At 31.4% G+C, this 12,631-nt stretch overlaps 1 long non-coding RNA gene across 3 annotated transcripts; it reads left to right on the forward strand.

The window, feature by feature from the left end:
• The first annotated feature begins 5,899 nt into the window (after positions 1-5,899).
• LOC114315053 (uncharacterized) lies at positions 5,900-11,245 on the forward strand. Of its 3 annotated transcripts, none has more exons than XR_003647644.2 (7): positions 5,900-6,412; positions 6,943-7,007; positions 7,741-7,881; positions 9,447-9,515; positions 10,023-10,053; positions 10,526-10,640; positions 10,902-11,245. It is a non-coding gene; the product is annotated as an uncharacterized LOC114315053 (long non-coding RNA). The 3 variants fall into 3 exon arrangements; XR_003647645.2 differs by having other exon boundaries at positions 6,017-6,390; XR_003647640.2 differs by lacking the exon at positions 5,900-6,412 and having other exon boundaries at positions 6,761-7,007.
• Positions 11,246-12,631: the final 1,386 nt, after the last annotated feature.

Genomic DNA, 12,631 nt, shown 5'->3' on the forward strand with positions numbered 1-12,631 from the left:
TTTGATTAACGTGATTTTTTGTAAGGATAAAATACTCGACGGGCTCTATACATTGATGATTTAGATTATCGATATGAGCTCCATGATGAGCCTATAAAAGCATAACAGAAAGCTCTAGTCCGATTTCAGACCGGAGACAAGACATTGCCTTTTAAAAATATTAAATTTTCAAAACCATTAAAATTAAAATAATACAAATTGTTTTAGGAATATCAATTGTTACAATTATTTATACTTTTTGTGCATATTAAAGCTAATGAATTAAAAGAATGACAAATAAGAAATTCATACTATTTTAATACTTGATTTTTAAAAATTAACTAATATTTGGGGATAATTAAAAAAAAATAAATAAATAAAGAACTAATATTTGGAGACGAAAAAAGTAAAAAATTTATATACTACAAGATAATGAAGACAAAAGTGTAAATGATATGCACCACAAATATTCATAATTTTCACAATAATTTTTTTTTTTTTTTTTATTGGATATGGAGTCTAATCGTATCATTCAATCCCTCCAAATAAACACCTTTAAGGTTGGTTTTTTTCATATTCACATTCAACATTAGAGAGCTTAAGAGTTACAAGTACTCGTTCAATGATTTAATGATTTAAATGGTTTCATTTTATAGGGCTCTCAATATATCATTCATAAAAAAATTATGTCAATTCGTTAATTGTAACATTTTTATTTTATCATATTTATCTCTAATAAAATAAATGGTCTATGTTTAAAATGTTTTTGCCTTCCATATTTTAGAAATAAATATAATAAAATAAAAAATATTATGATTATTGGATCGAACTAATTTTTTTATGAATAATATACATTGAGAGTTATAACACCCCCAAAAATATATGATTTGACCCCAAAAAAAATAAACTCAACTAGTGATAGATAATAAGACAATAATAAACATAATAAAATGGAGTTTGTCTCAAATAAGTGATACATATGATGACCATTTGATACATGAGAGAGTCATTAATATAATAAAACTTATGTCTCGTTTGTTAACTATATATTTTAACCAAAAAGTTACTATGAGTTATCAGATCACTCTCTCTATTTTTTTTTTTGTACATCTTTTTGTAAAAAGTCAAAATGTTATTAAAAAATAGTCTGTTCTCAAACGAGATCTTAATATGACCTCAAGCTTTCATCAACAAAAGAAAAAGGTGTAATCCTTTATACACATATGGCATTCTGCCTACAATTAAAGACCCTGTAGCTACAATAAAAAGACTCATCTAGCTCATACTCATTCTCCACACCAACTCGTGGTTGTGGTTCATTATTGATACTTGAAAAAATTTCAACAACGTGAGATCAACATATAATCCAGTAGGCAATTTATGTAATTCCAATTAATATACTTCATACATGTATATGATCATGATACTCCACATTATACTTATATAATATGTCAATTTCCCATTTATATTTCAAATACACAATTTCCTCAGAAGTATCTTATTTCACCTCAACATTTATGTACATGTACATATACTCAATTTACAACAGATCACAACACACATAACCATAACTAGTTTTGATACAATACAAGATCTTAAATAATTCTCAATACATACATTTATCAATAAGGATCTCTACGCATATACATACACCAATGATGAATCTCAATTATATATGCATATCCATAGTCTCGCTAAGCCGACATACACCCCACTTTATCGGTTGCAAGTCAAAATCAATGCGATACCTCTGTATATCGAGAGTATCTTAAATTACTTTCATTCATTCTCACTCAATTCACTTCATTGCACAATTCATAAAAATCTATGTCATTACAAATGAGGTTTCGATTCACTCTACTTCATTGCACAATTCATAAAAATCTATGTCATTAGTCAATTACAAATGAGGTTTCAATTCACTCTAGGTTGAATTATTTCTACAACAATATAATCCTCCACTAATTGCTAATAACAATTATCTCTATCAAAATATTCTAATGTAGCAATATTAGAGCATAACTAACAATAATATAAATAATCACTCTCAATGAATTCAATAATGTATATAGTGAAACATTTTTTATATTATCATCAATCTCAATCAATTGTCCAAAATGTATGCGATATTCTTATCATTTTTTCAATCAATAATATTCAACTCCAATTTTTCAAAATGATCAATAAACTTTTCAATTTCTCCAAATCATATAATATCAAGAAAACTAGGGTTTTTCTTTGAATATTTAGGGCTTTCTCATTTTAAAGTTTCCATATGCTCCAAGACCTTTCAAACTCGCATTAAATAGAGAATATTTCAAGAAATACATAACCACAAAATCTAATTTCTCATAGAACATGCTTTCAAATCTCTACAAATTTTCTAAAATTTATGTAATGAAAATACCAAATATTCATATATAAAATCATATTAAGGCCAAGGTTGGGAAGACTAAAAAAGTGCACTTTTTGTCTTTTTGAACTAAAAAATTGAGGTTGAAAATATGGATGTTTGGGTTAACTTCTTGACTTTTTATTGAAAAATGTGTAATAAAAAATTGTAAAAATTGATTTGTAGGGAAAAATTTGAATTGAGAGTTGTGCAGCCGTAATTGTTGACTTTTGGTGAATAGTGTTAACTTTTTAACTTTTTGAATAACTTTTTGACTTTTTTAGATCTTTCCAAACTTGGCCTAAAAGAAATTCCTACCTCTAGGAAAGAAGAGGAGGAAAGGAAGAAAACCTTCCAAATTTGGACTTGTCGGAATTTTGATCGCTCCGGTCAAAAATGATGCTCTCACACTCGTCACTTTGGTCCAAAAAACTAGTGTCAAATTCTTTTTTGATTTGCTTGGACCGAAGAGAAAGAGATGGTTATTTTTTAAAGAGAACGAAGAGAAAGAGATGTAGAGAGAGAGAGAGAGAAGGGGGGGGGGGGCAGTTTTTTAGCAAAAAAAGATGAAATTTGAGACCAGAAACGCGCTAGGCCGGACGTGTGGAGCCCCTGGTTGCACGTACGGCGACCCTTTCTGCACGTGCGAACCTAGCCCACCCCACTTGTAGAGCCTCCAGCCCAGAAACACCAAGTTGCCTGCACCAATCTGCACGTGTAGCAACACCTATTCAAGCCCAATTCCTTCTGGAGGTGATTCCAGATTTTCATTTTTCGTCCTTACGTCCAAAACTCAAAAATTTCTAACTCATAAAACAATAGGAAAACCTAGACAAGTGCAGTGCACAAACATTAGCACACCACACAACACTCAAGGTTTCAAAGGTAAGTCAGTAAAAGTTTGAAAAAGCACACTTAAGTCGTCGAGTTGAGGATTCGGGACATCACAAGAAACTCTACGAAATGAACAGTTTGTATTATCAAAACGAGATTTGTGATAAATTTTATAAGCCTTTCAAATTCTCTTATATTGAGATGTCAACATATTATACGTATAATGACAATATGATTTATGGTTAGATTCGTCTACTATCACTTGTGGATTGGACCATGCAGGATCAAAATTAAAATGTTAAAAAAATATGTAAAAAATAAAAAATAATATGACAATTTATAATATTTTTTTAACATTTTAATTAAAATTAAAAATTGTCAAACAAAAAATTAATGTTCTATCAAAATATTTACCAACCACTGCCATGATTGTAGGACTCACCGACCCATATACGAGTGTTTGATAACTTTTTTTTATATATCTCTAACATTGCTCTATTTTTTTATTATTTTTTTATTTTTCATAATTTCACACGAAATTGATAAAATGATTGTCCTATATCCTTCACTTTCTTCTTTTTCTTTTCCTTTTCATTATTTTATTTTTTATGATGAAAGAATTGAAGGGTTGGCCATGCTCTGGGTAGTGCAATTAAACAACAAAATTTGAGGGGTTTTTTTTTTTTTTTCCATTATAAAGCAACTGGCTTTGGACTATACAATTTCCGATCGAACCTCGGAATAACAAACTTCTCAAACTTTCAATAATTTGGGGGGTTCAATTGGGACCCCAACAACTCAAGTACATGACTTTTCTGAGAGACTCCTCTGACTGCTTTGCCTTCTCTTCTCTTATTTTACTCGAAACCACGGCGGATGACGAGGGAGACAGTTTCTTGGCCTGAGAATAAGATCTCATGTTGTTCTTGGCGTGGTGGTGTATGGATCTCATGGCATAGTTCCATCTACAGAACCCTTGATCTTTGAGTGCCTCCACAGCTCCAACACTCGCTGCCACAATCCAAGCTCTGCTTGCCGAACTCATCCTTTTCTTCTTCTTTCAGCTTCTGCTTTCTTTAAATTGGTAAATATTTCAAGTGAACAATATTGAGAGGTTTATGATGAATTTTGGATTTGATGAAGAACTTGTGATCTTGGTTGGTCTATATATATAAAGATGCAAACAGTGTTCTGTAGATGAGAAATAAAACAGGAGGCGGGTGTAGCGGTTTTACCTGTGGTTTTTCCCTTTCCTGTGGTTTGGGGGCTGGTAAGCAAGTGGGTTTGAGTGGGTTAGGACCATTTGGATTAAATTGACTGTTTTACCCTTTCTAAGTTCAGCGACTTTAAAATATATGAGGGCAGAATTGTAGTTTACTTGGCATGATTTCATAATTGCATACCACTCGCCTAGGCAGTGATGCGCACTCCGTTTTACTTGAAATAGTCTCCTTCAGTCACTTGTAGAGTAGAGTGACACTTCAGTTTGCGTCCGTGGTGGGGCTGTTATTCAGGATGATCAATAATATTTGAGGGTTTTGATTTAAGAATTTTAATGATGGAAAGAGTATTTATTTGGAGGTGGAGTTTACATCCTTCTCTTTTATCTCTATTTTCCCAACTCTATCTTGTTAGAGCATGTCCAACCCACTAGGCATATAATGCTTGTTAGTTAAAATACCTAGTATAACTCATTTTTTTCAACTCCAATGCACTAGGCATATGATTAGGCATTTTAGCTCAACTCATATTCACTAGCTACATGTAGCTAGCTTTCAAGGCTAGGCAAAATGAGTTTAATCATTAGGATCATTTCCCTCCATCTTTGTTGCTGATGTGGCATTTTCTAAAATTAATAGTATTTAGATAAATAGCTAAAATAAAGAGCATGGTTGGAGTAGAAATATGAAATAGTTGATAGGAAAAATAAAATATATACTTTATAGTAATATTTAGATAGGTAAAATGCCTATTACCGTTGGAGATGCTCTTAGAGCTCTATTTAGAGTTCTCAAATTAAAACTATGTATAATTATGATTTCACTTGTTAAAGATTTGTTAGAGTGTAAATGGTTTAGTAAATAAGTTAAATTTGATCATATTTTTTAGATTTATTAAAATATTTAAATTAAATTTAAATAGTCAAATACTCATTTGATAAGTTTAAAACTATATAAAAATATCACACTACTTCAACTTGACTCGACAAAATACTACAATAAAATTGGATTTTTACAGTTTCACATCAACGACATACAGTAAAGGTAAGCCATTGTTTCTCACTTTTACGATTTATTTTTTTTTGTATGTCGTAAATAATTTCCCAACCACGACGTGTTTATTGCGTAAGTCGTTAATGCTAATAACGATTATTTTTTTAACAGCTTGTAATGTTAGCAGTAAATAATAAAACTTTCTATGACGTACATATGACGTGCCGTTAATTCATCAACTATACACGGCACGCATACACCAGCGCTTAAAAATATTGAACATTTCATAACATATAAAAAGTCAATTGTTAAAAATTTCACTTATCACAAGGTACAAAAAGACAACTGTTTAAAATATTATACTTTCCACGACACGTAATTGCCGTTGTGAAAAGTACCACTGAAAGGGAAAAAAAAAAATAATAGCCCGAAAATGAAAATTTTGAGCGCCAAATACCAAAAAAAAATTAAAAAAAAAAAGAAAAAAAAAAAAACTCTTCCCTTTCTCTGGGTTTCATCACCCAACTGGGGGTAATCACCAAAAATATATTAAAATATATATATATATCAAAATACAAACTCTTTGGCTTTAGGGTTCAAAGAAAGGAAAAAAAAAAAAAAAACTCTTTGGCTTCTAATTGGGTTCTTTCTAGAAGTTGCAAAATCTAGAAGAGAGGGAGAAGAGAGAGGATTTGAAGCACTGGTTGAGCGGCAAACAAACTCTTACCATATTTGTTTCCAAAGAAAACCCAACGCAATGAAGAAGATCAATTTCGAGAGCTCCTTTTCAAACCCCCTCAATCGATCTATCAATAATCGTTTCTAACTCTGCCCATCGATTATGTCTTTGAAGTCTGTTTTTCTTTGAAATGGTTCCAAGAAAAACTAATGAACCTGGGTAAAGAAGACCCAGAAATTGCCGAAAACAGAGATACAGTAGTTGCTCCTCCGAGGAAGAGCATTGTTGAACCAGTCGATCACTGGACTTTTTGTAGTAACTTATGATTCTTCATTTTCTTCGTGGTTTACTTGTTGATTCATTACCCACATTGATTATTGGTTGGTTTGAATCTTGGAAATGATTGAACTCATTAGTGTTTCTTATGATTTTGAAGAAAAAAAATTAGGGATTTTTTTCGTCAGTTGATTGATTGATTTTTGATCAGGGAATGGTATGTTCACTTCAATATGTTATGGAAAATTGATCTTGGCTTGTTTTCATGTTTAAAGCTGGGTTTTGATCTTCTTGGGATTAATTATTGCTTTGAATCTGTTGTTTTTTTTAATCTCATACTATTGACCCCATTTTTTTCCTTTGTTTTCCAACCTTTAATAAATTTTTTTTTTTTTTTTTTTTTTTCCTTCATCTCTCTTCCTGTTTGCTTTAATATTCATCATGTCTACTTTGCATTTTATCTTGTTTTGAATCCAATAACTGTGAGAATCTAAAATGTGTCTTTTGTGTTTGTATTAATTTCCAAGAGAGTCTTGTGTTACAATTACTACTGATTTTCACATATACAGGATGAAATCGAAGCTCCCATGTGGGTAGATCTCAATCTAGAAGCCGCATCTGGTTACAAAGACAAGTTAGTTTCTTTACAACTAGTTCTAAAAATGGTTCCTTCATGTGTTCTTGTGAAGTTGTTGTAGCTTGTATGTCAATTGTAAGACTCCACATCTTGAATCCAATTTTAATCTTCTTCTGTTACATTGCAGTGATGATAACTGGTTCAAAATAAGCCATTTGTTGTAGTCTTTTATTAATTAATATGTCTATCTTTGCTATCTTCCTCATTTTATTAACAAAATATTTTGCAAGCCTAAAGTAGTACCAGACATGTGGCTTAGAAACCCACATCTCACAGGAAATAAATTTATAAAAAAAATGAAGCTTAGCTGAAACTAAACATAGGTAACTAAATTAATGATAATAATTTTTATTTTGTTGTCAAGTGTTGTTAACTTGCATTGAGTTTGTTATCCTTGTTGTATCCAATAATAATTATGAAACAACTATTTCTATATGATTAGTTCATTTTCCTTTATGGTTTTAATCATATTCTAATGATTAGTTCATTTTTAAAATGTTGTCCTATGGAACCACAATGCTCTTTTCCACCCAAAAAAAAAAAAAAAAAACCACAATGCTCTTTATTTTTATTTGTTTCTCTTTTGTGAAATGTTTTCTTTATCCTTTATGCACTTTGTGTGGATGGAATTCATGTACTCTTAATAGCTTTGTGGATTGAGTATTCTTAACTTGGATGTGCTCTCTTTTGTTAATCTATTTGAGTATTCTTAACTCTGTTTTTTTTGGAGGGTGGTATTCAATTTCATGGCTAGGTTTTTTGGAGGGTGGTATTCTTAACTCTGTTCTTTTGGAGGGTGATTGTGGAAGCCTTGAAGGTGGATAGTTTGCAAAGACTTTGGTCATCTTTGGAGCCACTTTTCCTCATAATTGTAAGTTATGTTAGTTTATTTACGATGAAGTAATTGTTGCATTGCTCACATGTTTATCATTTTATTCTTTTATTTGGTTTCTTGCAAGATTAAAAAATGAAATTAAAACTTATGACACTACTGCCCTTCTGTTAGTGTTAAGTTAAATTTGCGTCCTGATTACTAGTGAAGTCACCTATAAGATATTTTTAATGGAAAAATGAAGTAGAGTTGCAAATCATGGGTGTTGGTTCCTTTATTGTGTTGCAGTGTGGCTGCTGCTACTGTTAGTTAGGAGTGGTCTACTGTTGTTGTGCGTGCTGCTGTGAATTTTGAGGGACCAAAAACAACACCAAAATCAGCACCCAAAATAGCATGAAAAACAACTTTGCAGCACCCAAAAAAAGCACCAAAATCAGCTCTGCATTAGCAACAATCAGCAGCAACATCAACGCTCAGTAGCTCTCCAGTAGCTCTGCTACACATAAGAGCAACTAACAGCAACAACTCCATTCTGCAGCAGTATCAAGGTTAACTCCCTGCTACACACAGAACACGCACTGTGTTGGCATTAGGATTCAACTCTCCTATCCCAAGCCAAAAAAAAAAAAAAAAAACACGGAAAAAAGCAGCCCCAAACATCCTTCAATACAAAATCCCTGTATACAATGAGCAGAGTTCAGTCATAGCGGGAAGTGAGTGGGAATCATAATACAATGTGGAAAATTTGATGTTGGGATCTATCCCACGCTTTATGTTATGCGTGTACCATAAGAAGGAATAGATCATAAAAAGTTCAGCTACAAGTTGGTTCCAGAATTTAGCTGATGAAATGTTGTAGAAGCCAATCATCATGTTTTGAGATTTAAACAAAAATCAAGATAAAAAGTGAAGATAATTATTTTAATTCCAAGGAAATATGATATTTTGTTGAAGATAAATTTTCTTTTTTTCCCCTGGGCCACTTTTATTGGTGAATCAATCTTTGATTGCATCATACTAGTGCCAAAGACAAGTATTGGCACTAAAGGTATTCCCATATTATAATGTATCATATTATGTGAAAAATTTATTTGATAGTTGGTATTTGGAATGGCCTGTCATTTCGAAAATAAGTGGTTTTTTTTTTTTTTATAATTTTTTTTGGAATGGTCTGTCATCTTACACCATGCACACAGACTGATAGCCTTTATGCTTTTTAGTTTGGTAAGAGTATGCTTAATCAATAATGCTAAAAACACATAGAAGTGGGAAGATGAAAAATTATTTTGAAGTTATGAAATCTCACTTTTTCTAGACCATTTCAGCCAGTAAATAAAACTGGTTTGACTGGGTTTGTTTTTGGAGTTGAGTAGTAAGAATGGCGTCGGTCGGTGTTGTAATTAGTCCAATCCCAAACGTGAATGCACTTCTCCCTGGTTACTATAAAAAGGTCATTGATACTCTTCACCTTTTTTTTTTTTTCCTCTTTATGTTTTCTTCTACTCATTCTTAAATTATTGTTTCACTTAGATCTTTGCTTCCGCTCTGTTTTGTTTTTTTTTTGTTTTTGTTTTTTTTTTTTTTTTTTTGTGTGATAAATGTAGGTTTGAAGCGATGTGGTAAGAGTTGCAAGCTTCGATGGTTGAATTATCTTAGATCAGACATCAAAAGAGGTAACATATCCCCACTACAACAAAAAAACATTTTTAATAACATTTTTTAATAGCATTCTTCTTAAAATGTTATCAAATATAATGCATTTAGCATTAGATGGGGGCATTCTTTGTGGTGACTAAACCTCCTTGATATGTTATCTTCACTTGTGAAAGATGTCTACAAGTTCTTTGGAAGTATGTAGTCATATTTTCTCCAATTTGTCTACTGATAGTTTACACTTAAAAATTATCTTAGTTTAATACTCTAGTGTTAAGGTAAATCAAATTAAAGCTATTGCCTTGGAAATTGAATTATTTTTTTATTCTTAAATGATGTCAGCATGTTTAATTTTTAATGAATTTAGTTCTCGATATTATTTGTGATAGTAGTCTAGGATAGTTGCAACAAATATTTCAAACTGTTAGCAGACAAATAGATATGAAACAGAGTGTTTCTAAATGCATATATGTATTATGTTTGTGATTTATATAAACTAACATATTACATGATCATAATGTGGACAGGTACAAGGAAAAGATAGGGCTGTTACAAATGGTAAGGTTAGAGCTATATTGGAGTATACATAAATTTTATCTCAAGCTGCCAGTTTTTCCCAAATGGGCGCTAAGCTAAGCATTTTATTGTTTATGGATATTAAAATATGAATCTGCATGCTTTCACATTTCTTCTTTCAGTTTCTGTTTTTTGAAACTTGATCTGAGCTTTGTAATCTCTCATTTTGAAATTTGATTCAATGGATAAGTTAAATTGGAGTTGTGATTCAGAGTAAAAAATTTTTGAACAATTTCATTACGAACATATATTTATAAAAAACTAATCATGAGCATATATTTCACATTTTTGACAAATGGGTGGCTTTTTGTAATGCAACTTGGAAGACCACTATATCATCTACAGGCCGTGTGTTTTATATATATTGAATATTATGGAAATACACTTGCACATATATTCATTAGATGCCTCTGGTTTTATGGATGTGCTGAATCCTACTCTTTTATGTTCACAGTTATGGTTATTCCAAAGAAAGATTTGTTTGGTCCTTAATATTTGCTACTGGTATCTTTTGTCTTGGTTCTAGTGCTACAATCATTCATGGCATTCAAAACTTGTGCACTTCTCAGGTAATCAACCAATTGAATCGTCTCTTGACAAATCTAGTCCATTTTTTTCATTCCTGAAATTTAGATGCTCGTGTTACATGTTATTCAGATTGCTGCAATTTTTACATTGAAGTAATTGTATTTTCTCTAATTGAAAGCATATTATTCAAATTGCTGCAATTTTTACATTGAAGTAATTGTATTTTCTTTAATCTTGTCAAATCATGGTACTGCTGCTTCTGTCTTTGTAATCTGTCCCACAAAATGCTGTCAAATATGCAGATGGTGCTGCAGTAACAGGTCTACTCATTGCTATTGCATCATTGGTTGCTGCAACAAAGAATAGCTTTGGCTGTTCCACTTCGGTTGCTGGCAGTGGTTCATAGCAAATAACCCAACCTTAAAAATCAAATACAAGTTGATATTAATGCACTCGTATAGGCAAACAACCATAGCATCTCGACCTCACAAATGCTCAACTGAACACCTGGCCTGTTGCACACAATTTTTGATGTTTAGAAACATTTTTGGATGGTTTGGAATGTACAAATAATTTTTGGATGTTCAAAACTTATGAATAGCTTTTTGATGCTTGAAATAATATTTTGGTAGTTAATTGATACTTATATATATATATATATATATATATATATATATATTTGTGAAATTTGTTTATAATTTTTTTTTAGATTGTACAGAATAGGTGAAATAGAACCTTCTGAATTTAAAAAAAAAAATTATACATATTCTATGACAGGCAAAATAGGCCGTTGTGTTAAATATTTAATGACAAACATTATGTGTTGTAGTTTGTCTCTTGAATTAACGGTATGCAAAAGTAGTCGTAGAAAAATTAAACAAGACATATAAGATGCGCTGTTAAAAAATTTTAACAGCATGCTATAGCATGTCGTTGAAAGTGAATGACTTTCCATGACTGGTCATAATACGACTTTACCTTGCGCGTCGTAAAATCATATTCACGGTGTGCATTTGGTGTCGTAAAAACTCATTTTTGTTTTAGTGAAAAGTCGTTACAAATCGATTCAAAAGTTTAACGAACTAAATTTAAATAAATTTTGAAACTTGTTAAAGTTTTCAATTATAAAATGTGTAATTTATTTATTTAGTTTATTTTAGTGAGTGAGGTGATGAAGTAAAAAGTGGGTAGAGTTTTAGGCAACAATTGTAATGGTGATGCTCATGCGCCCACAGTTTTCTTGTGTGGTGTAATTGTGTCGACTCACGAAAGTATGTCACTTTTAGCTAGGGGTGGAATAATGCCAGGTTGGATCGGAATCAAGTTGGACAAACACTACATAATAATAGATTTTGTGTTTATTCAAGTTTGATGTGATTTTAAGATCGAGTCTCTATATCTGCTCAAGTTCCGTCCAAAAATTTTTATAAATTCCAAGTCCAGCTATCGGTGTATATGTTAAAAAAAAAATTAAGTCATTTCATAATTAAATTCAATTACACATTATATTTCTTAAATAAATATATCGATATCATTATAAATTAAAAGATTTTGTGTATAAATTGAAGGATTTTTTAAATAAATTCAATCACACATCACCACAAATGTGAATTTCAATTAATCAACAAAGATAAAATTTAGATCCTAACAAAAAATATATATATTAATGTAATATAATTAATTAATTAATTTAATAGCGAGTCGGACCAGACCGGCTAAGTTGAAAGTATAAATCTCAAATCCAATCTATTAATATTTCAAGTTAAAAATGTTAATTCAGCTCGATTCTATGTACTAAAACAACTTCTTTAAGTCTTAAAAAAATAAAACAATTAAAGTAGATGGATTGAACGGATTTTTGGGAGGAAAACCAGTTGTTTAGGAATGTAAACATGGCCTGCAACCTGTGGGTGGCCTGAAGCCCGCCTGCGGTCTGGGTTGGGCTCGACCCGTTTAAGCCCGGGCCCAACTTGAGACCCTAAGCTTGGGTTTGGGCTATCATTTTGAAGCCCGACTCGGCCCATGGGACCGA

Source organism: Camellia sinensis, chromosome 7 (assembly GCF_055761805.1).
Source record: "Camellia sinensis isolate YWXY chromosome 7, ASM5576180v1, whole genome shotgun sequence".
Taxonomy (NCBI): Eukaryota; Viridiplantae; Streptophyta; class Magnoliopsida; order Ericales; family Theaceae; genus Camellia; species Camellia sinensis.